General features: G+C 40.6%; 1 protein-coding gene across 13 annotated transcripts in view; it reads left to right on the forward strand.

The window, feature by feature from the left end:
• Positions 1-26,380, forward strand: part of ELAVL2 (ELAV like RNA binding protein 2) — a 172,592-nt gene that overhangs the window by 25,888 nt on the left and 120,324 nt on the right. For 3 of the 13 annotated variants that reach the window (XM_053572990.1, XM_053573008.1, XM_053573038.1), the window contains exons 2-3: positions 10,503-10,633; positions 12,322-12,481. The exons of 7 other annotated variants lie outside the window; for them this stretch is intronic. The gene's annotated coding sequence lies outside the window, so the exon portion shown is untranslated. Of the gene's footprint in view, positions 1-1,684; positions 1,768-3,033; positions 3,265-10,502; positions 10,634-12,321; positions 12,482-26,380 lie in introns of those variants that run through there. 3 more of the 13 variants (XM_053573005.1, XM_053572999.1, XM_053573047.1) reach the window with 3 other exon arrangements.

Genomic DNA, 26,380 nt, shown 5'->3' on the forward strand with positions numbered 1-26,380 from the left:
CTTGAGAGGCAGAGGATGGGGAAGGGTACAAAGCCGGTTGGGGTTAACATCTCGCTGCTGTCCACTCCACCCACCCAGTTCGAAAAGCCAGAGCACCAGCAGCCTCCTTGGACTCCACTCTGCTGTGGAGGGAAGGGGGTAGGGGTGGCAAGGTGGCATTGCCCACCGTGGGAGCTCCGCGGCGGACAGGACCTCGAGTGGCCATTGTTGCTTAATTTATGCCCAGCACGTTGCTACGTACCCACCTATTTCACGTCTTTAAAGAATTAATACGAGAGCTATACTACTGTGGCAAATTGGAGGTTGGATACGTTCCTCACTTTCCATTTTCAAGTACAGGCTAGCAACACTAGTGCCAAGACTGGGTATTTTCTCACGTAATTACCATCTGCAGGTTTGGCTTTATTGTGGAGAGGGTGAGAAAAATAGCCAACCATTTAGTATTTACTCAACGCTGCTGGATAGGGAAGGATGTCTCTGTACTTTCTCCCCGAAATGCACGGATTCTCTCCCATCCCCCACTCATGTACAAGCACGCTGGTTGGTTAAGATTCTAAACCTGCAGCCCTTCTCCACACTATTTATTATACCCATCTTCTGGATGGTGGCGGTGGGAGGGAGATGAATACGTTTTATTTCCTAGGCCTGCACTATTAACTGCAATCTATAAAAATGTAGTCTTAAAATGAAATAAAAAAAAAAAGTACAGAGCAGACAATGGTAACTGAAGAAATTACTTTCCTAATTGAAAATCAGTTCCCAAAGGCTAGGAAAAGGGTGTTTGTGTTTTGGGGGAACAGAAAGGTAGCTAATCTGTTTGGGCCCATAAGACTTCCTGGTAAAATAGCTTCTAAAACGGGACATTTGAAAGATTTGTCAGAATTTGAACAAATAAGTCGGCAAAAAAGAAAAATGTCGAGTGTTTCAAAGTCGCTTTTTATGGGGCTAAAAAAATTATTTAAAAAAACAATTTTCCTTAGTTACTGCTGTCATTCTCTGAGTCTATGGCAGGCATTTCAGGTTTGCTTTGCCTCTTTTAACCAAGTGCCTGGGCACCCCTCTTTGTAAAGCTAACCTGATCTGCAGTTCTCCACAAAAACGCTAGTGGTTTGGAAGACTTGGGGAACTCTGTTGAGAGGTCTTTCATAACTTCAAGAAGTGAGCTTCAGGAAGTAGGGCGTAGAGCATTGTAAGAGTTTTGGGCTTGGACAAACTAGGTAGGCCCATTTTCATCTAACGTTTGGAAACAGGTATTCTTAGCAATCCTGCGTGCCTGGGAAGGGAATATTATAATTAACTGTTTAGAGGGAGGTCAAAGAGGCGCAGGCGCTATGAGCAGTTTTCCCAGGAACCCGTACAAAGTCAATTAAGGTCATTTAATTGCAAATCGAGTTTGGGGTGACACAGAAATGGTAATATAAAATCAATTAGTTATTTCAGGGGTCCCCAGTCTTGGTCCCCCAAATTAAGGGATGGCCTCTCTCATTTTGACCGTATTTGAGCCCCCTACTTTTCTAGGATGATTTGACTTAGCCCTGGAGGGCAAATTTGCCTCCTTCACCCCTGCCCTGGGTTAGACAAGTCCTCTCCCTTTCCCACTCCCTGCCCCGCCCGTCGCGTGGGGGTGGGGGAGCGCTGGGGCGCCCTTAGCGGACCTTGCTGCATCAAATCCGCATCATGCCCTTGAAGCTGTAACCTCGGTCACGTTCTTGCAGCGACTCGGTCGCCCACTGCTCAGTTCCTTTCTCTTACCTCCTGCGATTTCAGGTAGGTATGACAGGTGGTATTTTTAAATGTAGTTTTTTAGGGAGAAGGGTAAAACGGAAGCCTTTGCAAAGAAAAAAAAAATCCCAACACGACAGGTGCTCTCGTAATTAAGCAGCCGAGCAGGTGTAAAAATGTGCTCCTGCCTCGTGGCTCCAGGGTCGGTTTTGACTCTCAATCGTGGGGCCGGGTCTAAGGACAAGCACAGGTTTTTCTGTGGGAAAATGGATTGAGCCCCACCAGGCCAGGGGGCGGGCCAAGGCAAGGCAGCTATGGGATGCCCCCTAGGTTAAGAGTTGGTCTTTTCGGGCGTGCGTGGGGGCGTTCAAGGATGCGGCTAGCGGCAGGCGCTTGCATAGTCGAGTGCAGGATTTCCTACTTTGCCTTGGAGGCAGCGTATAGCATCCCGCACAGGTACTTTGGACTTATTTAAACGTCAGATTCCATCTACCTAGGCAGGGAGGGGCAGCGGGGGCTAAGCCCTTAGTTTTCCGTCGAGGAACAGGACCCTTTGGCTATGAACTAGGGGTAAAAAGGCCTTTTAACTTTGAGATATATGTATGTATATATTAGATACACATATATATCAAAGTAACCCCCACACTAGCCACTTTGACTCTCAGGGTTTGCAAACTTGCACCTGGAAGCGTCTGCCTCTGGGCACGTTATGCTCTCCGCTCGGTCCTGGGAAACCTGGTCCGGGGGTCTGGTGGGAATCGGAAACCCTGAGGGACCGAGCTAAGCGGCCGCAACCGAGCGTCTACCGGCAGGCACCGACTGGCTGGGCGGAGGAGCAGAGCACGCGCCGGCGGCGGCCGCGGCGCCGCGAACTCGCCGCCGGCCCCGCCTCCTGGCGCTCTTCCAAGAAAGCCCCTCCTCTCCGCCCCGCTACAAACGGCGGGACCGCGGCGCCGGGGCGTCACTGAGGCAGCAGCCGGCCGGGTGAGAAGGGCGGTCGCCGGCGCGGGTGGGGCGGAGATTCCGCCGGGTTCCAGTACGCCTTCCCGCCGCCGCCTCTTCGCGGAGCTCGCCTGGAGCGACTCCTCCGCGGCTGTGCTGACGGCCAGCGGCACGAGCCGTAGTAGCTGCAGCTCCGAGTCACAGCAGGCAAGTGCGGGGGGCGTGGGGGCGGGGACGGCGGCCGCGCCTTGCCTCGCTCTGCCACTGATCCTTTTTGGACGCCGAGGCTAAGCGCTGTGCGCGGGTCCTGGAGGCGCGTGGCTGGAGCCGGTGAGGTCCGGCCTCGGCCGGTCTGTAGTCTTCGTTCGGACTCAGGGCGGGAACGCTGGTGGGGGCGGCGGAGGTTGCGCCCGCGAAGTTCCTAGAGCTCGGCCCCTGGTGGCGGGAGTGGAGGGAATTGGGCGCTTTGGGAGGTGGCACCGCCCCTCCTGTGGGCACAAGCAGGTTGGAGGCGGCGGGAGCCGAGCGGGGCCAGTCGCGCCAGGCAGCGTGCACGGGCGTAGACGTGCCTGGGCGCGAGGAAACTGTGCCGAGACGCAGGTGAGTGTATTGGAGGGAAAGTGGGGGAGGGGGCTTTTCTAGAAAAAGGGCAAGATTCCCGTGGTGGACTGGCAGCCCCGCCGTGTGGGAGGATGTGTGCACTGGGTCTTCCTGCCGAACACGCCGGGGTGGTGTCTGTTGTGTGCCTACTTGATATCGCGCCTCCTCGCGCACGTTTCTTGGACCTCTCCCGGCGTCTGGAGACTTGCAGTGGCCACGCCGTGTGCGGAGATGGCGTGGGTGCCGGGGGCAGGAGCAAAGATGCTTCTCCTTGCGCGTGTTAGGGAGGCCGGGCGCGGCCGCGCGAGGTCGCAGCTCGCGGTCACATCCCGCGTTTGCGCGCTAGCCGTGCGCTGCGCGGGAAGCGCGGGCGCTCTGCTGGGTGAGGCAGGCTCTGGGATAAGCTCGCTCGCGGTGCTTGCGGAATCTGCTCCTCGGGCTCCGCCGGAGGTTCACCCCGCGGCGGCCTCGGTGCTCCGACGTTTGTGCGAGCATTAATGAGATTGGCGGAGCCAGACGGATCAGCTTTGGTTCACCAGCAGGTGCTCCTTCGGTGGCCGTGACAATGACCAGGCAACAGAGTCCTTCCGCGGCGTTTCCTTAAAAGCCTGCTTGTTATCCTTGAGGGCCAGAGCGCAAAACTGTGCCTCTAGACGTGAGCTATGAGCATGGAGTTGTAGCTGTCCAGATGGTCATTTAGAATCATGTGCATATTTTAAAAATCATCTTCATGATAAACATTTTCATCTCCTATCGTCCCTGCATTTTCCGAAAATGTAGGAAAGAGAGGATCTGTTACCTGTTATCTACTCTTTTATTTCCTCTTAAATAACTGTACTTAGCATTGCCAAAATGTAATACCTCCACCGAGGTCAAAGAGCTTTTTAAAACTTAATTTTAAAACTTAATTTTCTACGTTTCGGAAAATGTAGCCTTGTCTCAAAATTTATAGCAAGTAAGTCTATTTGAAACCATTTGAATACCAGTTGGGGTGTAATTTCCCCAGCCCTTCAAGGAAATCTATTTGTCTGAAATACTGTTTAGTTGCCCTTGAAGACAGTTTTCTTAAGAATCGTTTTCCCAGAGTCGTTTGAATTTCCCATTTGTGCTAAGTTCGCACTTCTTGCGGATGCTGACCTGGAGTCTCCATTTTAGTGATCGAGTGCAAAAGCTGTCTTGGGTCTATTTTTTCTTGGCCCTTTGGGTATAGAAATAGTGACTGTTTTGCTTGATGTACCTAAATACTATTACAGTTGCTTTTGGGCCTTTCTTCTTTTTTTTTTTTTTTTGTAGAGACAGTGTCTCACTTTCTGGCCCTCGGTAGAGTGCCGTGGCCTCACACAGCTCACAGCAACCTCCAACTCCTGGGCTTAAGCGATTCTCTTGCCTCAGCCTCCCGAGTGGGCCTTTCTTTATAGGAGGTTTTTAGGGTTGTTAATTTACCATTGCTTAGGTTGGTGGGGAGTGTATGCTTATGGGAAGTTCTCTTGCAAATTGGGGAGAGAGGGAAAAATAACACCTGGAAGATAATGGCTGGGGTGGGGTAGGAAAAAATAGATTATGTAACAACACATGCAAGTTTTTGTAATCCTACTCCCCCCTTCTTGAGAGCATTTTTTATGATCCTACCACCCTTCTTTTATAAATTTATTTATTTATTTTATTATTAAATCATAGCTGTGTACATTAATGCGATCATGGCGCACCATACGCTGGTTTTATACACAGTTTGACACATTTTCATCACACTGGTTGACAAAGCCTTCCTGGCATTTTCTTAGTTATTGTGTTAAGACAGTTATATTCTACATTTACTAAGTTTCACATGTATCCTTGTAAGATGCACCGCAGGTGTCCCTTCTTCAGAGTATTTTGAGAGATTAAAACTGGTTCCTTGTTTCCTATTTTGGTAACTCTGTCCTGCCAGCTTTGGGGCAGTGAGTTTTGTTCCTCCCAGCTCTATTTTAAAGGCAGAACCTGTTTAAGTACCACCACCACCCCTTGTCATTAGGCGTTTTCTGTGTAGTGTGTATTTGTAGGAAAATGTCACATCAGCTTTTTTCAGCTGCCCATTCTCTTTCCCCACAGTGCAAGAGAATTTCATATTTTGTCCTATGCTCCTTATAGAACTGCCCAATATTGGTCTGTGTCTGACAGTCCACCTGTTACTTTCCATGGAATCTTATTTTCCTTTTCTAGGCCAAGGATGTGTTAGTTGTTAGAGATCTGTTTGGTGTTGGTTTGTTCTGGTGAATAAGGACCTTTCGGACCTTCTGTCCCAGTTTCTGTAGTTTTACTTAAGACATAGTCCTGCTAGGGTTAAGAAGAACAATGCGGTGACATTTCTACTACCCTGTTCCTTGGACTAGCGTTTTTTGTTCCTCATACATAGATGTTCCTGGCTGAATCCTTGTAACCAGTCATTCTCAGCTTTTCCATCCTTGGGTCCTTATCCTGTAAAAATAATGCCCTCCCCCCCCCCCCCCGTTCTATTCTAGGACGAAGTCTCAAGTTCTCTTTGAGGACACAGCAAAGCTATCCCAAATACCCCAACTTCCATGCTGGGATCAACCTTTTCTTTTCTTTTTGCTGAAAAACGTAAAACTTTTTTTTTTTTTTTTTTTTTTTAAACCTGGAATGCTTTTCAGGTATTTGGATGGTGCATGAGTCCCATAGTGTTACATAACCCTTCATATTTTTGTTCCCCAAAGGTAGATACTCAGAGCTTATCAAAATAGACTTTACCATTCACCGTTTTGATCCTTTGTTTGCATGGTAGAGTAATTTCTTTTGCTCTCATTAGAAGCCTTACTAAATCTAGCATGTCATCACATTCTCATTGCCACATTTAACACTCAACAACGTTTATTTAGAGATGGGTGGTATTTATTTAGCTTGGTCTGGTTACTTTTTTTGGTGGCATTGTGGGAAAGCTGGATAGGTAGGGTGGTGATAGGCCTGGGTGGTGTGCCGCCCTGTGGAAAACCTTCCCATAGCAGTCCACCTCAGCTCTTTGTTTACTTGGCTACTCAGGCGCGGCTGCTTTATGGGCTTGGGACTGTACATTTACACACTGTCTCCCATCTTGAAATTGTTAAGAATTTTTGGATAAGGGCACCCTGCATTTTTATCTCACACTGGGACCCACAGATGATCCTGGTTAGGTGCTTTCCTGCTTGTTAATATATTTTGCTGCCAGCGTTGGCATTTTGTTGATATATTATAGAACTGCTTGAAGGCATTTTTCCTCTGGTGATACCCCACTCTAGTCTCAAATTAACTCTACCGAGGACATAAAATGTGTAGAATGTTCACTTCATTTTATAGATGTGGAAGTCTTTACTGGTTCTGATTTCTCAGGAATCACATTATAGTTTAATGCCAAATCCACTGTTTTGTATTTTAATTTGGGAAGAACATTTATTGTATATTTATTTTCTTCAAGATACTGGATGATTTACAGCACTAGGTGATGATTTCTGGATTTCAAGTAATGTAAGTGTGGTAAGGACAAACAGAGGCATTTAGGCTTAAAAGACCATATTGTAAGGCTTTTGTGTATTAAAAGATATATATTTGTCATGGTTTAATTGGTAACTTTAGGAACAGAAATAAAAGTAGAAGTATAGAAAAATCTTAGGTTTCATGGAACACTTTAGAAATTTTTCACTAGCAAGAAATGAACGTGTTTGACTTCCACCTTGTGTGATGTGCATCATAACTCTCATTTTTGTAAGATCACGAGGAGAGTTTATTTCAAGGGAAGATGATTTTCTGTATCTCTACCCTTGTATTCCATTGTATAAAATAAAACAAAAGGTGGACTGTTGGGTGAGCATCACTGTGCCAGGTGCATCCTCCCTTTTGATCCCAATACTACGTTGCTGAACAATAACTGCCTTAGAAAAGATATAAATTCAGAATGATTCTCCTGAACGCATATCACTTTTGCACCATCATAAAATCAAAATAAATCACACCATCATAAGTTGGGGCCATCTATAGTGATAGGTTAATACCAGGTTTTTTCCTGAAACTTAGAAAAATTTTGTGTCATAAAAATTTTATATTCTAAATGACTAGCTTTTCTTTTCCTCCAGAGCTTTGTTTTTGTGGGATGTCCATTACTTCCAGTAACCATGTTAATGGGATATCACAAAAATCTCCGTCTTACAAATAACAAACTGATAAACCATTCCTTCAAGATTTTATTTCGTGTCTTTTTTTTTTTTTTTCATTTAAAGCTTCATTAGACACTGTCTTGACTAATTTTATCTCCTTACAACTATAGGATGTGATAGTTTTGGAATTTTTAGCCTTTCTGTGTTTCCTTATTACGGGGTCATTGTAAAATTGGAACTTCTTGTTAGTATTGAGGCGTGTGGGTCTCTGAGGATCTGAAGAAAAGCTGTAGGCTTCTTTGCACACAAATATATACAGACATTCCATACAGATTTTACTGTCATGCTCTCTGGAGCAAAAAGTGTTAAAATGAGGTTCTTTTTGGGAAACAGCTTTGGCAATCCAGGCTAAGAATTTCTTACACTATGAGACTGGGACAGAGGTAGTCAGGTGGATTCTCATGTGCAGTTGGGTTAGTGATGCAGGCCTTTAGCATTTTTGAATGATGACTCTAAGCTTGCCTGTGTCATGTTTTAAAATCTGTTCTGTTTTGGTAAACAAATATCACACATGTAAGATCTTGTGAGCACAGTCCTGCCAGTGTATCTGCTGAGCTGTCTTGTCTCAGTAGGTTTTGTCACTTAAGTTGAAATTCTTAATTTAGCAGAACCAGGTGGAAGTTTGATGTTTCAAGTGTCTGGTTTTGGTTCAATTGCCTGTGTCCTTGGTTTCTTAACCTTTTTTTTTGTGTATAAAATCTCACCCTCCCCATCTCAAGGACTGGGTAAAGATAAACGTATTGAAACACAAGATTTTTGGCAGTGAAATGACAATGTTTTCTGAATTGGAAAGATGGTAATAGGTGGTCCCCATAGATTAGTTTCATATTTTTGGCTTTCAGTGTATTATTTGGAGATATTGTTAGTGGTTCTTTATAGCACAATATCAATGTATATTTTTGCCCTGAAGGAAAAGAAAAATCCCCAAATACAGGGAGGATTTGAGAGAATTGTGACTTTGAGCATTTCAGTATGGAAATGGATATATTTCTATCTGATATTGGATCTTGGAAGGAAAGTTTGAAATGCATTTTCCTTGAAAATATAAATAATGCTAAAAGATTACATGAGATTATGAGAATTTATCCAGCCAACATTCCAGCAATATAAATTTCTTAATTTAAATTTTCCATTTTTTTAGTGAAAAATCAGATCTTAAAATTTAACTGTTTGTTAAAATAATCAGTCCATATTTTTCCTGATTTGAACTTTGTTTAATTTCTTATCAAAGATCTATTCCTATGTATCATAAAATGGATTTTACCCAGAAATACTTTTTTTCCTGCTTGTTTTAATACTTTTTCATCACTGCAACTGAAAAGTCTTTGATGGATGCCCTGTCAAGTAAGTTATTGGAAATTTCTCACTTGTTAAGTTTTTAAAGGATGTTTAACACTTTTTTATTCTTCAGCCATCATTTGTATATATCAGATGTATGAGAGATATTAGTAAGCATATAAATCACAGTATTTGAAAATAAATTTAGTGAATTAAATAAAGGTGGGAAAAACATTCTTAGAACTGATTCTACTTAGTTTTTTTTTTTTTTGAGCTGCTTTTCAAAAATGAGATTTTTCTATTTCACTGATGTTGCTTCTTTACTGGAGGTAACATGGCAGGAGGGGTCACCCACCCTTATTGCAGAGCTATCTAGAATGTGTTAAATATACATTTATTATAGCGTGAGCAAGTTTTAATAACCTATTCCCAGGTAAAGCTTAGTTTTGTAAGAGTCTATTCAATACTACTTTCTCTCCCCTCAGTGCCCTTTACTGATTTCTGGCTTATTTTGTTTAAACCCCCGAGGTCCTTTCTGGCCTATGGCTGTGAATGACTCTTGAACTTTTCCCAAATAACAGGTCATTAGTGCTTTTAACTTTCATTCCTTTCTTTCTCCATTGTCTGTGCAAGGAATTTGAACTACCCACAGCCTTCCTGTCCTCTTTGTGACACCTCTGTACTTGCCCTGTCTCCCTTGTTTATCTTTTGAGCCCTGTGCTATTCTTACTTCTAGCCTGACAATTCTAGGTCAGGTGCAACTTACTCTCTTGTCTTTTTCTTATCCTGCTTGTACTTTTGCTTTGGCTTTTTTGCATTTTGTACATTGTACTCACTGAAGAGTATCTTCTGTGATCAAGCGAATCCTTGCTATTAGAGAAATGGGTATCAACGGACAAATCGTTTGTGCAGCAGGTCCCCAAGGGTGGCCTTTGGCTTGCGTAGGTCTTCTGATTGGCCTGAACTGTGTTTTACAAAGTTGTGAATTATTGATTTAGGGTTGGGAAATAGCATAGGAAGATGTAGACTTTTAAGCCAAACTTTTTGCATCTTGAAATCTTAGAAGGAGGTCACAACACTGAGCCCTCATTTATCAGCTGTCCCCTTCAGATGAAGCATGGTTTGTTTTCACTTTGGAGTAAGTCACTGGTTGGCCTTGCTGGGTGTTTGAAATTATGAGTTTAATACAGCTATTGGAATTAAAAAGTTTACTCAAATATAAAGACAAAATAGTATTCTAAAGATATTATATTCTTCTCATTTTCTTCTTTGTATTTGCAGATAATGTTTGAATCATGTCAAATTGCTCCTTTCAGATTTAGATCTTAGATCCTTTAGTTAGAGATGTTTTGTCTTGGACCTTTCCTTTCTTAACCCCTTGTTGTGAAACAGTTTCTCCTTCTTTATAAATTATGCTACGATGAGCTTATCTTTCCTTTTTCCTCCTAGAATTTTAGGCTTGTCCCCAGTGCAAATGGGGTTTTCTTCCTGCCAGTTGCCTGCTTCTATTTCAGATACTTTGGGGTCAGCACAGTTGCTTGGTGCTGTGAAAACTAATAGGATGTTACAAGCTGTTTAAAAGCATCCCATGGCCCGCCTGCTAACCTCCTCGCTATTGTTGTCAGCATATAAAAGACATTCTCCCCTCAGATTGCTGTAAAAGGGAACTGACTGATATGAGAGGCTACCAGGTGAGAGGTTTATGCGTGTGTGTTGTTTCTCTCACTCTCCTCTCTTTTTCTTTCCCCCAATTTTTGGACTTTTCTTCCCCCTCTGTAGAAGCAGCAGGGCACCTTTAGCAAAGCTGTCTACAGTGTGTGCAGCAGAGCAGGCTGAGGCGCCAGCAGAAGAAAGAGGCTCCACATGTCATATTTGGACCAATGCTGTAATTTTATTTTACAATACTGAAGGTAGATATTATTAATCTACTCTTGAGCATAATAGCACGATTTGAATAGCAGAGAGCAACTTTGGTGTGTGCTAATGTCTATTGAGATGAATACAGATGAACGCTAAGTAGGTAGAAAATGTCAGTGTAGAGCCTTCCTTTTGGTGACTTTAAGCACTTACATCTCTAGTTAACTTTTTGTTCAGCCTGGCAAACAGATAAGAAGATCTGTTTTATCAGTCCAGCATTAACATAGCTTCTGAGGATGCAACAATTCCTATAAAGTCCTGCTCTCCTGGAAGCCACTTGAGCTAGGCCAGTTATAATGATGAATCAGAATGTGTCCCTGTGTAGAACACCTTAGCAAAACCCTTCAGAATAATAGGAGCTTAATGTTGACACTTTTAAAAATTGGCACAATCTACAGCCCCATTTTTTTTTTTTTTTTATATTTGGGGTGTGGGTTAAAGTGTATGCTTACTTAAAATAATTTTGAATTAACTACATTTAAAAAAAGATATGGTAGATAAATTCTGCACTTATTTTTATGAGACACTTAAAAAATTCTTGGTACTGGGCAGCGCCTGTGGCTGGCTCAAAGGAGTAGGGTGCCTGCCCCATATGCTGGAGGTGGTGGGTTCAAACCCAGCCCCGGCCAACAACTGCAAAAAAAAAAAAATAATAATAATTCTTGGTACTGAGCGTAGTCTATGATTACATGGATTCTTTTGATGAATTTGTTGCTTGCCTTTGTTGCTCCCTGCAGCATCTGGTCGAGGGGCCTCCAGAGTGTCTTAGTTATTGGGTGGGAATGGAGAATTGAGTATAAACAAACATGTTTTATCTCCCTCAAGATAGAGAATCATTTTCATGCGGTAAGAATAACTTTGGTATATGTGGGTTGGTAGTTTAATTTGGAGTTTAGACCTTTTCCAAATTAATTAATTTTTTTAACTAGTACTTATTTGCTTTTATTAAAGGACATTAAAAAATTTCTTCATGTTTTTGTATTGTGATTATACTCAAGCCTGAAATGTTGTGTAATAGCGTTCCATCATGTGTGCTAGCTACTGAGAGAAGAAATTTACAAAATGTCCTTTATAGTCCTTGTTTTGTCTGCTTAAGATGAGGTAGAAAATGATAATTAAAAAATCATATTTCTGTCTCTCTCTCCTGACTCCGAGTTTAATAGCATAAACCGAGTGCTTGAAAATTGAGCAAAGGGACATATCTCTGTAGTCTGGGCATTGAAGGTAGGCCAGGTAGTTGTATATTGCTTTGGGGAGAGTAACGTGGCTTTTCTTGGTCCATTTTGTCTATTTCTTTTGTTTTGGGGGTCTTGTTCCTAACCCCCTTCCTTCCATATTGTTTTGTTCTTTTTGCTTCCCTCTTTTATGGTGTAAGCAACTGTATTTCTTCATTTGCCAGGTGCCAAGTCACAGGTGAAAAACATTTATGCAAAACCTGCCAAGTTTTAAGTTGTGGCTGGAGAGAGAGAGAACTGCAACTGTCTTAATTCTGCTGTTGTCCCTGAAGAACCAATCCAAGGCACCTGTGTTGTTAAATTACATGAAGCCCCAGCCTTTCCCCAGAATTTTATTCTCTCAGCAGCATTATATGCCAGCAACCTCTGGGTATAACATTTATTTTTTAAAACACATAGAAAAAGGCAAATTGATTATAACATTTTTTTGGCTTCCTTCCTCTTAGGAAGCAAGAAGCAGGTAACAGATCAGACGCTTGGATGCTTTAAGAGGATTGATTTACTCCTTCTCCTTGAGTCATCGATGGAGATGACTTTAGTGGATGCCTAAAGGCCAGGTCCGTCAGGAGTGTGCATTCTCTGGGCTGCTGACTGTAGCTTTCAAACGTGAGTTCTCGTTGTTGTTTTCAGGCTGGCCTGTTGCTTTTCTGTCTTAATGATATTTACATTTTTTTTTAAACATCTGAAAGATAATTAAATAGCCTGCATGCTGTGGTATCTTCTTGGTTTGCTGAAGAGATTCATTCCCTCAGTTGGAACTGACTATTTGAGGAATAATTTGTATTCTTGCTTCTTGGACTTTTATTTCCCCCCCCTTTTACAAGGAGTTTGGCTGATCTATAAATGTTTTTGGACAGTAGGGGGAAAGTTCAGTCTCATAGTGAATAGCATCGTTTGTGATCTAGAGAAGAAGGTTGAAGAGATCTATTTTGGTTTTCCTTTTGTACAACTTCTAAAGAAACTTCTGAATTACTGTAATTACTCTATGCAATTAGAGTAAGAGATTTTGTGTTGGACAGTCAAGTTGGCAATGTATTGGGATGGGGCAGCACACAGCTGCCTGTTTTTAGTTGCTGACTGACTTTACTATTAGGAAGACAGGAAAGTTTGAGGAATTATCAATTCCAGGTGGTGCACCCCCCACTCCCCAAGATTAAGGAACCAGAAGAAGGAGCATTTCCTCCAGTAATGGTGGTGGCACCCAGTGTTTGTCCTTACAGACCCTGACCATAGCTCCTTAAGATAACCATTTTGTAGATGAGGAAAATGAAGCTCAGAGGTCGAGTGGTGTGACTGAGTTAGGAAGGGAGGCTCAGGTCTGACTCTTTTCCGTGGACTCCAAAATGATCTTTTGACTTCTGGTAGTTTTGCTGGCTGAGGGTTAAGGTAACTGAGATCAGAGACAGATCCAAGAGGCAGCTCAGCTTTAATGTTTGAGATGTTTTGCTTCTATTGTAGGTGCTTTGTAACATGAAAAGGTTTCGCCCCAGCAGCACCTGTACCTCACCTTCAGGCCTAATTGTTTGGTTCCTGAGTGGAAGGCTCTAATTCCAGGCTGTTTTGTCCCTTTGTTTTTTGTTTTGTTGTTTTGTTTTGTTTTTTTTAAAGCTTCACTCTAGTCCCTGCAGCACTCCCAGGAGAATGCCCAGAACTTGTTCCTCAATGCCAGGATTCTGACCTTGGGTTATTTTAGGTCTGTGACTAGGTGACTTCTGGAAGTGATTCCATCACAGACTGGTGTCTTCCTGATGCCAGCTGGCATCCTGACTTACAGGATTACTTTTTGGAACCATAAGAGGTATGGATTGGTTATTTTCTATAAGCAAGGATATGAAGACACTGTCTTCAGAATTATTTTAGGATGCTGTTAACATCAGGAAAGAAGATTGAAATACTGTATGTTCTATTCCTGGCAAAGGTGACATTGAGATAATCCTGGCTTACTGTAGTAGTAAATTTATAAAGTCTACTCTTTAAATGTTAGGCTTTTTAAATGAATGAGTTCCAAATCTGGTGGGCTTTTAGAAGTAGCCGGCAACAAAAAGTTTTGAGTAAAAAAATCTCAGATCAGATGTTCAATAGGATATGCAGGGTCCAAATTTGAATCAATAAATTATCTATGCAGTCAAGATTGTTCTTGATTCATCTTTCTCCAGTAAGCTGTCACATTGAACTTTGTGACAGTAATGTTCCTGCAGCTTTACTGTCATAAAAATTGATTGTAAGTGGATGAGAAAGAATAGCAATTTAATATAATCTTGTGTTTCCCCAGAAAGCAGTCATCTGTGTTGTTCATTACTTTATCACCCCTAATTCAGGAAGTCTTTGTTAAAGTCACTTGCACTCTTGAAGTTTGGAATAGAGATAATACTATGAAGAGTTAATATAGGCTGGGCAAAGTGGCTCACACCTGTAATCCCAGTACTTTGGGAGGCCCAAATAGGAGGATTCCTTGAGGCCAGGAATTTCAAGACCAGTCTGAACAATTCTCAAGACCCCATCTCTACAAAAAATTTAAAAATTAGCTGAGTGTGGTGATGCATTCCTCTAGTCGTAGCTACTGAACAGGCTGAGGGAGGAGGATTGCTCCAGCTCAGTAGTTGAAAGCTGCAGTGAGCTGCGGTCGTGCTACTGAACTCCAGTTTCAGTAACAACACAAGACCCTGTCTCTTTAGGAAAAACAAAAAGTTAATATAGTGTGTGATAATTGAGAAAATTATTTGCATCTGTAGATGAGTAAATCATGAATAATAGGTGATCTTATTAGAATTTTCATCTCTATAGGGGAATTTTAGCAAAAAATATTGTTTTAACTAATACCATATTTCCTCATGTCTTACGTGTGCAACTTTTACTTTTTTTTTTGGTTTCATAGCTATATCCGCTTATTGTAGTGATTTTTGTCCCCAAAGCTGTGAGGTTAGTAACACTATCTTTCAATCCAAAACGTCTTAGAATTGAGAAGCTGAAATAGCTGCATGTTAACATATTCTTTGGTTTATTATCTGTGCATATATCTTACTCCTTCTAGACCAGTGGTTCTTAACCTTTCTAATGCCACAAGCCTTTAATACAGTTCCTATGGGTCCTGACCCACAGGTTGAGAACCACTGTTCTAGACTAGTAAATATCCTTGTGTTATGTGAAGCTGGTTTAAAACTAAGAAAATAAGGTCATCAAATTGTTCCTACATATTTCAAGCAGGTGCCTCTGGTATAAAATTGACCCAATAGGCTATACACAAAGCTGTCAGGTGGGAGCCTGCCAAAGATACCCTGTACTGTTTTGCTATACTTTAGAACTTCACAAAATGGAAGCAGAAGTTAAGTTAATTGTTAAGAATTGAAAGCTGAGTGGCATTTTCCATCATTCTATTTTATAGGCAAATAAGGTCTTAAACTTTGACCTTAATGAGTATGCAACACTCCTCTAATTTCTCTGTATGTGTGTTTTCTTAAATTTGGCCTAGAGTGCCAAAGATTTTATTTACATGTTTTTGTAGTTTTCCAATACCCTAAGGAAGTCAGACCTGTAAGGAGATTTAGGGACTTGTTGTCAGGTCTTGGGTGTCATGTTTATTTCAAAGTCTCCTTAAGGAATTTTTTTTTCTTTTGAGACAGACAGTCTCACTGTGTTGCCCTGGGTAGAGTGCTGTGACATCACAGCTTACAGCAACCTCCAACTCTTGGGTTTAAGCAATTCTTTTGCCTCAGCCTCCCAAATAGCTGAGGCTACAGGCACCCACCACAATGCCCAGCAAGTTATTTTTTCTTGCAGTTGTCATTGTTGTTTAGCTGGCCCGGGCCAGATTTGAACCTGCCAGCCTCAGTGTATGTGGCTGGCACCCTAACTACTGTGCTACAGGTGCTGAGCCTCCTTAAGGAATATTATGAAACTTTATTCATAAGGAATTTTTCATTATGGCCGACATTTATCTTCCCCAATTTCCTGTTATTTCCTATTGTATCAAAGTGAGACAAATTTGATGGCAGTTTATTAAATAAATAGCCTATGAGTACTTGAGAATGTTCAGGATACTTTTTTGGCAAATCTAAAGTTTTTATTAGTAGCTCCTTTAAAACTTTTTTTCTCTAGATCTCTACCTTCCTAGTATTAAAAATTTTGTGACTGGTCTCCTGACCTTAGTGGCATTTTGCTAACTTCTTGATTGTGCATTCATTCAGGTTTTTGATTGTTGATCTAACCTTTTCTGCCCAAAATAGTTAAAAGGACAATTACTTTGCCATCTTATTTGTAAAAATCTCTTGGTTTCCTGTATAAAGTTTGTTTAGTAAATATTTTTCATATTATATGCCACATTTAGGTATTGAGAATACTGTAGTGAACACAGTATAGTCTCTGCTGATATGGAACTTAGAATTTATTGGAGGAGACGTATGTTAAATTTCTAGGAATTATTTATAATTGTGATTTGTGCTGTGCAAGTAAAAGAGCCTTTGGGGCTCCTGTCCTCATATGAGGGAAGATTAGGGAAGGTCATTTGTTAATTTTAATTTCCCTCCCAGCTTCCATCTTCCTGCCTTACTCAAAGGCATTTCAGTTTCTAATTTTATAGGCATTAGAATATTAGGATAGAGAGGGGTCCTAAAATTAAACTCCCTCCTCCTTGATAAATTCATGGTGAATTTTGAGACCTGGAGCTGATCCCTGCTGCCTAGCCTGGGTCCCACCATTGATCTGGCTGCTGCTGCTTCTTTTTTTTTTCCTGTTTTATTTTTTTTATTATTATTAAATCATAGCTATGTACATTAATGCAATCATGGGGCACCATACACTGCTGAGAAACAAATTTTAATGTTTTTTTAAGGACAACAATTAGGCAGCTTTTACTCTAAAAACTATGCAGTGAGTGCCGAGGCCAGCAGTGAGATTTGCACTGTCTACATCCTTTATTCTCTTCACCCCATGACTTTAAGAATGTGTGGTGTCTGGTTTTGGAATTTATCCTTTTTTTTTTTTTTTTTTTGGAGAATACGTTCCCATTATATTGAGGCAATAAGAATTTAAGAGGAGGATCTGTTAGGTTTTTTGCTTGGCTTTAAGGATAGTACTAATTTGCTGGGTGCTGCAGGGCACACCTGTAGCCCCGGTTACTTAAAGGGAGGCTGAGGTGGGAGGATTGCTTAAGCCCAGGAGTTCAAGATCAACATGGGCAATATGATGAGACCTTGTCATTAAAAGAAAAAAAAAGAAAGGAAAAAAAAAAAAGGATTCATCCAAAGTGTTATAGTTGTATTTTGTCATTGAATGGGCTGTTTACTTTGTGAATAATTTTTTATATAACCCCTTATTTCTTTGCCATACTGTGTTTCTCTTAGGATTCATTTAAATTTAAACTAAAAGGAAATACCATATTAATTTGAAATTGTCTTTAAAACATTTGTTGGGGTGAGAAAAGATGAAGAAAAAAAGAGGTTATGGAAGATGAGGGAGTGAATTCTCCATCTGCCTGGTTTCCTCATTCACACGTATCATCAGAACTACACAGTACACTGAGTGTGACATGATATTTTAAAATAGAATCTTTCTGTCCTGCTTATTAGATCGTTACACTTGAGTGTATTCTCAGTTTCCTCGGAGAGGTGGACTCTGGTAACTAAAAGTTTGGTTTTCATTGTTACATGGTGTTTTAATATTACATGATTTTTTTAGAAGACACTACATGCTTTTTATTATAGTTTGTACCATGTATAATTGATTGTTACATGGATATAGCATTTTTTTTTTCTTTTACATGGATCTTTCTTCATCACAGCTTTTACAGCTCAGACTCTTTTCCTTCCTGGTGCAGAAAGAAGACATTGAAAATATTCACAGTAACTTTTACTCCTGATGGAATTTGGAGAGAAGTAAAACAAGTTTTAGTTCAGGAAAGGCAAATTCTCAGGGTTCTTCTGGCTTTCCGCAGACAGCAGGGATTAGAGTTAAGGGGCTGGTGAGGGAGAAGAGGGCAGCAGGAGTTAACAACTTCCCATTGCCTTGGGGGTGTGTGTGCGTGTATGTAGATATATTTTATATTTTTTTTAAGAGGCAGAGTCTCAGTTTATTGCCTTCAGTAGAGTGCTATGGCCTCACAACTCACAGCAACCTCCAGCACTCGGGCTTAGGCGATTCTCTTGCCTCAGCCTCCCAAGTAGCTGGGACTACAGGTGCCCACACAACACTACAGGTGCCCACACAACACCCGGCTATTTTTTTGTTGCAGTTTGGCTGGGGCTGGGTTGGAACCCTCCACCCTCGGTATATGGGGCCAGCGCCCTACACACTGAGCCACAGGTCCCACCCCGGTGTTTATGCTCTTAATGGCTTTTTAAGTTGGTTTGAATTTCTAGGGTACTCCTTAAATGTTACAGGTATTTTCTTATTTTTTTTTTTGTAGAGACAGAGTCTCACTTTATGGCCCTCAGTAGAGTGCCATGGCCTCACACAGCTCACAGCAACCTCCAACTCCTGGGCTTAGGCGATTCTCCTGCCTCAGCCTCCAGAGTAGCTGGGACTACAGGCGCCCGCCACAATGCCCGGCTATTTTTTTGGTTGCAGTTCGGCCGGGGCCGGGTTTGAACCCGCCACCCTCCGTATATGGGGCCGGCGCCCTACCGACTGAGCTGCAGGCGCCGCCCAAATGTTACAGGTATTTTCAACTAGAAGTTCCTTAATGTCAGTGATTCTGTCTTAGAACTTTGTTCCCTAAGCATAGTAGATTCTATTTTCTTAAAGCTTAAAATTATAAAATTGCATATACTAAATATAAATACTGCATTCAATTTTCTTAAGAAATGGTATAGTAAGCCTTGGTGTTCTGGTTGCTGTGATGTTGCCATGTATAACAGATGTATTAGACCAATTGGAGTTAATAAAAATTCATTATTTTATTTTTCTTTTTGAGACAGTCCCACCTTCTCACCCTGGGTATAGTACTGTAGCATCATAACTCACCGCATCCTCAAACTCTTGGACTTGACAATCCTCTTGCTTCAGCTTCCTGAGTAGTTGGGGCTACAGGCCTCTGCTATAATGCCTCTCTTTTAGTAGAGACTGTTTCTTGCTCTTGCTCAGGCTGATCTCGAACTCTTGAGCTTAACCACCCACCTGCCTCTCAGAGTGGGAGGATTACAGGCATGAACTTCTGGGCCTGGCCAATAAAAATTCTTAATATTTTAAACTGTATGAAGCATTTCTGTGTTTTTATGGACATCACTTATTGCTATAGATCAGGCATCCTCAAACTGCGGCCTGCAGGCTACATGAGGCGGTGTGATTGTATTTGTTCCTGTGTTGTTTTTTTACTTCAAAATAAGATATGTGCAGTGTGTATAAGAATTTGTTCATAGTTTTTTGTTTTTTTTTTTTTTTTAAACTATAGTCTGGTCCTCCAGTGGTCTGAGGGACAGTGAACTGGCTCCCTGTTTAAAAAGCTTGAGGACCCCTGCTGTAGATAGTAATTAGATAGTAACTAAGTGCTGGATGCTAGACAAGCTAGCACTAACAGTGCTGTTGCTCTCCATCAATCCCTGTGAATACTTGTTGTCTTTAGGTGATAAGTTTAACAGTTTACTTGGACCCCAGGGAAAAAGACATGCTGTGATGATTCTGTAACCACTTTGGCTAGGCTGAAACTATTCCTTTTACATATATTTATGGCATGTTTATATAGCTTCAGAGCATATCATATTAAAAAATATAGCTGCTTCAGGGTTGGACTACAGTGGCTGTTTGCCAGGGATAAAGAGGCAGGCTCTGGGGATGACTGCTGGGCCAATCATTTAGAAGCTTTGTGAACTGCCTGGTGGTCAGAAGAATGTCTGCTTTCTGTTCAACTCTTGAGTCTGTTTGGAAGCAGAGAAGTTGAAGTCTAAAGTAGATGCTGTAATCTTGGATGGCTATCCTTAAGGATTATTGCTTTGGGTTCTCCTGTTGTGTACACCTGGCTCATGCCTGTGCGCATGCGCACAGGAAGTCTATGGTACAGCAGCAGCTCCATCTGGTATCCTTGACATAGAACTGTTTGTTCTAAAGCAAGTCATTTTAAAGCTGCAGTATGTTAAATGGATGGCCCTTCATTGAAGACCTCGAGTTATGTTGGCAGCTTATCAGCAGCAGGGTTGTAACCCTGTCATTTCTTGTTAATGAAGACTTTTACATAGCATAGCAAATCATATCTCCTGTTAACATCCACCCTCTCAAATGGTAAACTTGACAGTGTAGTTTGTAACTTTTTATTAGTAGCCATCAGGGTGCTTTGGCTTGGGTTGTTCTAGCCATTTTTTCTACTGAGATGTGGTTTGTTTTAAACTTTGCAACCTTCCAAATGATTAAAATCCTTTTTTTGTCAGTTTTGGAATGTCTTTTTAAATTTTTTTGTCTTAAGTAGTTCATTCCCTTCAGTCTCAATTTCACCTCCATTTTCAAATTCCTAGCAGGGGTTTTATCAGAGCATTTGCTTTCCCTGTGCAGCAATTTGACTTTCCTAGCTTTTGTTCATTTGTTCTGGGCAACCCATGACAGTAAGCATTTCGTTTTAATATTTAATGTTCATTTCTTATGTATAACAAATTCAGTGACATCAGAATGTTACAGCTTAAAAAGCTCTCACCCACGCTCTGATGTTACAAGTTCAGAACTGGTGCTGAAAAATGTGTTGCTTGGTCAGGCGTGTTGGCTCATACCTGAAATCCCAGTACTTTGGGAGGCCTAGGCAGGAAGATCACTTGAGGCAAGGAATTTGAGACCAGCCTGGTCAACAGAATGAGACCCTATCTCTCAGAAAAACTTTAAAAAAAATCAGCCAAGCATTGTGGCAGACACCTGTAGGCCTACCTCCTCAGGAGGCTGAGGCAGGAGGATTGCTTGATCCCAGGAGTTCAAGGCTGCAGTAATATGGCACTGCGGAATTCTAGCCGGGGCAAGAGTGAGACACTGTCTCTTAAAAACAAAAAGAGCGTTGCCTAATATCTTAGGAATAGTGATAATATTTGGTGAGTCTGGATGCATAAGCTGTTTGCTTTTCTCCCAAATCTCCTTTCCCCTACCACTAGTGATTTTCAACCAGCGTGCTGTAAGAGGATCTTAGGCGTGCCACAAAAATTTGTAAGGATCATTAATTAAATTATTTTCAAGAGAAGTTCAAAGCACAGTAAGTGTATTTTTTTAACCCTTTTTTTTGTTTGTTTTGATCAACATTATTTAAGTGCCTTGGAAGTTTATAGGTTCAAGTATGCGGGGAGATAAGGTTGAAAAACAGTGCTCTACACAGCTGTATTGTTTCCTTTTTTTAAAAAAAGGTGATTCCATGGTGTGATTGTGAATGATATCAACTAGTGTAATTAAAAATGCAAGTAGACTATGAACCAGCAATTTCTCTCCTTATAAATTTATGCTTTTGCTTTTCCCATACATGGTGTTTGTTGTAAGCAATGTTTGAAATAGTGAAATTGCGGAATGTTCATCAGTGTGGGATTGGTTCATTAGGGTATATCTCTATTATATAATCATCTATAAAAAACAAGTTCTCTATGTGCTGATACTGGAAAATAAGAGGCAGGGTGCAAAGAGCATTTAGAAAAGTCTTTCTCTGTATGTATTAAAAATATTTGCTTTTCCTCATCTGTGCTTGTATATATGTTTGTATTTGTTTTGAAAACATTCAAATTCATGAAACTGTTGGACCTTTTGTGTATGGATTAGAGTAAATAAAGATGTGTCTTTTATACAGTTACATGATTATGCTCTTTCTGCATCAGATACATATTTTATAATATGCAAAAATATTACTAAAATGAAATTACTCGTTACTTCCAAAGCTAATCCCCCATGTGTTTTTCAGAGCATTTTCATAGGTTCTCAGCATTAAATGTTCATTAGCACTCAGTAACGTGTGTTGAGCTGAGCATTATTCTAGGTCTTTGGGAGTTCAGAGGTATGAGGATGGGGCTTTAAGCTGTTGAAGTCCATTGAGCAGACTAGTCAGGAAACACAAGAGATGGATTATGAGATGGGGGGATTGATGAGAGCTGCTGCAACCGTTGGGAGAAGACCCATGAAACAAGGCAGATGTGAGTGGTACTTGGTGGGGATGTTTTATATAAGAAAAGGGAGACTTTTTGTAGAAGAGTGTTAGAGGAAGCAGGAAGTAGTTTTGATTATTAGGGGACAGGGATGGTTGGGTTTCTTGGGGGCCTTGAAGCCCATTCAGGAACATTTTTGTTTCTTGTTTGAGTCAGCCAGATTCTGGACAATTTTGTAGCATGGCTTAGTGTGAAAAAAGCCTAAGGTACTTGGCCTAATGTGGGGGAAGTGCTCTGGAGAGAAAGGGGCCAGCCAGAACTTCCAGGGGAAAACGGGACATGTTTAGGTGCCTGACTATGGTGCAAGCCACCACATGAAAATGAAAAGATGTTGTTGGCATATTTTTCTTTAGGAGAACTCCTGAGATTCTGAGGCATTTTCTAAACCAAAGTAAGTAAGCAGCATGAAACACAGCTTATGATGATGCTTTATAAAGTATCTTTTCGGAGAACCAGGATATAATTATGTTCGTAGTTCCCCTACCATCTTTTTAAATTTATATCAGAAGATTTTGAAGTGATTAAAACATTTTCTTATAAATAAGTGTAATTAATACTGGGCGTAAGAAGTATTAAATAGTTTATGTGGTCCCAGGGCTGGAGCAATGTCCCTTTGAAGGTATCAGCAGGATGCTTAGTAGGAAGCTGTTCTGAGGTTTATATGTATGGGCTAAAGGAGTTCACCATAAAAGAAAACTTACTGGGTGGTGCCTGTGGCTCAACCGAGTAGGGCGCTGGCCCCATATGCTGGAGGTGGCGGGTTCGAACCCAGCCCTGGCCAAAAACTGCAAAAAACCCCAAAACAAACAAACCAAAAAAAAAAAAAAAAAAAACTTACTAATGAGTTAGACCAGTGATTTTCACACTTTTTGTCAGTGGATCTCTTTATACACTAACATTATTGAGGACTCCAAAGATCTTTTTTTCATCTATGTTATGTTTATCAATATTTACAATATAAGAAATTAAGAGGAGAAAGTTTAAAAAGTTAAGTACAAAAAGCATTACATATTGACAAAAATATTTTAAAGGTGTTTATTTTTCTAAAAAGTGATAAAGGTAACAGTTTAACATTTTTCATCCTATTTAATGTCTGGCTTAATTTGTGTATTGGAACTGACTGAATGCAGGATCAGATCATATATAAACATTAGAAATCTCTGTACATTTGAGAGAAAAAGGCGTTATTTTGACCTTCCAAATCTGTGAAAAGGTATCTGGAACTCTCAGGGGTTCTTAGGCCATACTTTGAGAACCTCTGGATTATATTAATGGCTTTTTGGAAGTCATAAAGCCTTAAAAGAAAACAAAAAAAACATAGAATATATATTATAATGAGAAGAGGACTTTCTAGGGGACATGTAAATTTAAGAATTAAGCCATGTAGTTAGAGTAATTGAAACTGAGATTGTTTTCGGAGTTGAAGATTTGAATACATCGACTGTTGTGGGTTTTTTGAGACAGAGTCTCTGTCACCTGAGCTAAAGTGTCATGTGGCCTGAGCCCAGCTCACAACAACCTCAAATGCCGGGCTCATGCGATCCTCCTGCCTCAGCTTCTTGAGTAGCTGGGACTATAGGTGTGCACCACCATCCTCAGCTAATTTTTCTATTTTTTTAGAGATGAGGTCTCGCTTTTCTTAGGCGGGTCTTGAACTCTTTAACTCAAGCAATCCTTCTGCCTCAGCTTCCCAGAGGGCTGCGATTATAGGTGTCAGCCACCGTGCCCAGCTTGTATGACAAGGTGACAAGGTTTTATCACTAGCAAGTTTTACTTTGGGAAAAGTCTTGGGTTTTGCTTTCTTTACCTAAAAATTGAGACTGTGGACTAGCTTTTGGAAGTCCCTTGTAGCACTAACATTCTATGATTTATTCATGTATTTTTTTTATAACACTCTCAACACTTAACTTTCTATAAATACACACATGCCCACACATCTGCGTATACATACTTGGAGTACTTTGGAAGGTCACATGTGCTAAAAATGTACCTTGGAGTAGTTCACCTAAGCATTTTCTTTTTCCTATATTGGTTTCATTGTCCTAGTTTGTTTCTTAAATAGAAATCGACTAAATGGTACTGTGGGTACATAGAGTCTTAACATCTTTTGTTAATTTATGAACACACCTGTACTTTCAAAAACAAAAACAAAAACAAAATTCTTCTACTGCATTTATTTCACCTTCCTCCAGTAGTCATGGGATTAGGTGGGTAAGGAGGACAGATGTCATCTAAACCACCATTGTTAGGGAAGGCTCCACTTACTAATTCTTAAATTAAGAGAAAATGCCACAATAGTCCCTTTTCCCTTCAAAATGCAAAATGGGCTAGTGGTGGAGAGGAATGTCTATGTAATGTTTTTTTCTGTGTGTAATTCCTTTCAGATTCTGATAGAATTAATTTTAAGTTTCGTATGTGCTTATTTAGACATTTCTGCATTTTGACTTGTGTAACAAATTCCTGAATGTTATGTTGTCAAATATTGAGACTTTTATGTGGAAATGTCAGTAATAGTGGCATCTAGCCTTCTTAATGTTGATTTCTATTTAAAATGAAAGTCCATTAGCTAGGACACTTCTGGTGGGTAGTGGTGAGGATTATTGACATTCTGGAATTTCTTTCAGGTTGTAAGAAATTTACTGCTCTGAAAACTGTAGCCCTTGAAGGCAAAGGCACACACACTTTTATATTCCAATAGTTCTTGTGCATAGAGCTTAATATTTAGTGATGTGAATGATGGTGAAACTTTTCCTTTCAAGCACAGAATTCAAGAGAAGAAACATTAATTACTTTTTTATTTTGGAAATCCCTTGTAGCTATAAAAATGAAATCTTCAACCTGAGAAAATTTTTGCCTTGTTTAATAAGGCAGCAGTGAGCTTCTTAAATGTTATATATATTTTAGATTAAACTTGAGCCTATTCTCAGTAATGCTGTTTTTGTTATTTCTTCTGGGCTTTTATATTTATTTCATACTTTAGGTGTTCTTGGGTACAGGTATTTCCAAAGGCAAAAGGTTGTTTTGAGAAATTAACTTTGGGGGGCTAATGTATTTGTTCTATGGCTCCAAATTGATATTAAAAAGTAAAAATGGACGGGAGGGTTGCTTTGTAGTTCACAATATTTGGGCTTGATTTGTAGTTCTTTATTGAGCTCAACTGTGAAGTTTATTAGCGTAAAATGTAATCTTGATGTAAAAAAGCTGAAATGAGGTGCTCTTGTTTCAGATTAGCAGGATGAGGCTGTTAATGCCAGTTTTCAGTGTGGCCTCTGTTTAATAAATGAGAATGGGATCCTCTGAGGAGATTTAAAAGTATATTCATTGGCCTTGAAGGTACCCATACCGAATGAAGAACATAAATCTAAATTAGTATTTGAAGAAAAATTTCATACATCATGTGCTTTCTCAAACTAAATTTAAAGTTTACTTTTAAACTTTTACTGTAAGTTATTTTAAGGAAGTTGAGTTTTCTAATTTGGTAGATTTATTTCTGAGAGAGACTCTATACTGATTCTGCACTTAAAAACCAAGTAATCTGAAGTAGTTTTCCATTCTCATTCTGCTTAAATTAAAATGACTTAGTATTAGTAGAGGTGGGAATAATGACTTCTGTCCCTTATAAAGGCTTCTTAAAGTTTCATTTAGTTTCTTAAGAGAACACATGGGGCTGTAGTCCAATTCAGGTCCAGGACGGGTCCTGCAGTTTGCAGAGTCTCCTGCAGCATTGAAACACAATGCTGTTTGCTCTTTCCAGCTGAGGGGAGCTGCTCTTGGCCTCACCATCCTGAGTTGTGAAGGGTCCACTTAGGCCCCTGTAGGAGCAGTACCAGACATCTTGGTTATACCTGCTGGTGTTAGATAAGCTGAGAGTAGGAACAAAAACCCTGTAGAACTTGGTTGTGGTATCAAAGTTCAGACTTTGGGGTCCTTATTCAAGTTACTCTGCCTCTCTTAAGTCTTAAGTGTATTACAACATGGGGATAAAGACACCTGCTACGAAAAGTTGATTGGGTGTATCATAAACCTCTCAAAAATAGTACCTTCTCTCATTCCAAAATTAGAATTCTTTGGAAGCCTGAAGATAACCTGGGTTAATGAGATTATTTTAGCAGAGATGGACTTTAAGACTTTGTTTCTGTCGTACTCAGCATCCTTCAGATCTTGCTCAGTGCAAGATCAGGTCTGTCCTCTGAACCCACACAGCCCTTGGAAAACTGGGTTAGAAAGCATGAGCTTGGTTAAGATTTGCTGGGAGACCTCTTAACAGCTTTTGGGAAAGGAAAGAGAAAAGGAAACTAAAGAATTTAGATTTCTCTTTCCAATGGTAAACAGAACCCTTTCAGGGATTTTTAATTCTTAATAGATTTCTTGCCCAACTATGCATCTCCTGTTGGGTGTATTATGCTTATAAAGTAGTTTA

This window comes from Nycticebus coucang, chromosome 2, assembly GCF_027406575.1.
Source record: "Nycticebus coucang isolate mNycCou1 chromosome 2, mNycCou1.pri, whole genome shotgun sequence".
Lineage (NCBI taxonomy): Eukaryota > Metazoa > Chordata > Mammalia > Primates > Lorisidae > Nycticebus > Nycticebus coucang.